Source organism: Microtus ochrogaster, chromosome 1 (genome assembly GCF_000317375.1).
Source record: "Microtus ochrogaster isolate Prairie Vole_2 chromosome 1, MicOch1.0, whole genome shotgun sequence".
In the NCBI taxonomy this organism is placed as follows: Eukaryota; Metazoa; Chordata; class Mammalia; order Rodentia; family Cricetidae; genus Microtus; species Microtus ochrogaster.
Genome location: NC_022009.1, coordinates 111095123 through 111096264, shown reverse-complemented (window position 1 = coordinate 111096264; position 1142 = coordinate 111095123).

The following is a 1142-nucleotide window of genomic DNA, read 5'->3' as shown; positions in this document are numbered from 1 at the left end:
ACACACCAAAAAAAAAAAAAAAAGAGAGAGAGATTTCTGTTAAGATGGTAGACTCCAAGCTGCTTCTGTATTAGTTGGTGAAAGAGAGAATCAGAAAAAAAATATATTTTATACCAGAAAGGAAAAGCTTTAGAAATTCACAAAAGAAGTGAAAAAATACAGGGAAGAGTATAAATAACATTGCACAAGTAGATAAGTAAGCTAAACGCAGTCAAACAGCTCCCTGCCAAAGACAGAAGGCTGGGGAGCTGCTGCCCAGAACAGTAAAGAGGATGGCCAGATGAAAGCCCTGCAGCTCTCCCTCAGGTGAAGCCCACAGGGCCCTCATAACATCTCAAAATCAGTTGTGGATTTGGTGAGACAGTTATCCCTCCTATAGACAGGGCCTTTAGATTTCCTATAATGTGCCTTGTAATTTGTAATTGCCATCTTTTTCTTTCCTTTTTTCTATAGATATATATCTCTTCTTTTGGTTTTTCAAGACAGGGTTTCTCTGTGTAGCCCTGGCTGTCCTGGAACTCGCTTTGTAGACCAGGGTGTCCTCGAACTCACTGAGATCCACCTGCCTCTGCCTCGTGAGTGTTGGAATTAAAGGTGTGTGCCACCACTGCCAGTAGATATGAGATATTTCTATAGATGTAGATATTCCTGCCATACAACTATACTCTTTTTTTTTTTGAGACTGGATCTCAGTTGCCAAGGCTCGCATGGAACGCAAGTTATGGGATGACAGGCATGAGCCACCATGCTGGACTTCATTACTGAATTTTGGAAATCTATAACACATATTTCACAGGTTCACAACTGAGGAACAGTTCCCTCAAAATTATGTATATATATGAATTATTTGTATCACCTGTTGCTGTAAAACACCCTGACAGAAGCAACTTAAGAGAAGGAGAAGCTGGGTGGTGATGGCGCATGCCTTTATTCCCAGCACTCGGGAGGCAGAGGCAGGTGGATCTCTGTGAGTTTGAGGCCAGCCTGGTCTACAACAGCTAGCTCCAGGACAGGCTCCAAAGCTACAGAGAAACCCTGTCTGGAAAAACAAAAACAAGCCGGGAGATGGTGGCGCACGCCTTTAATCCCAGCACTCGGGAGGCAGAGGCAGGCGGATCTCTGTGAGTTCGAGACCAGCTGGT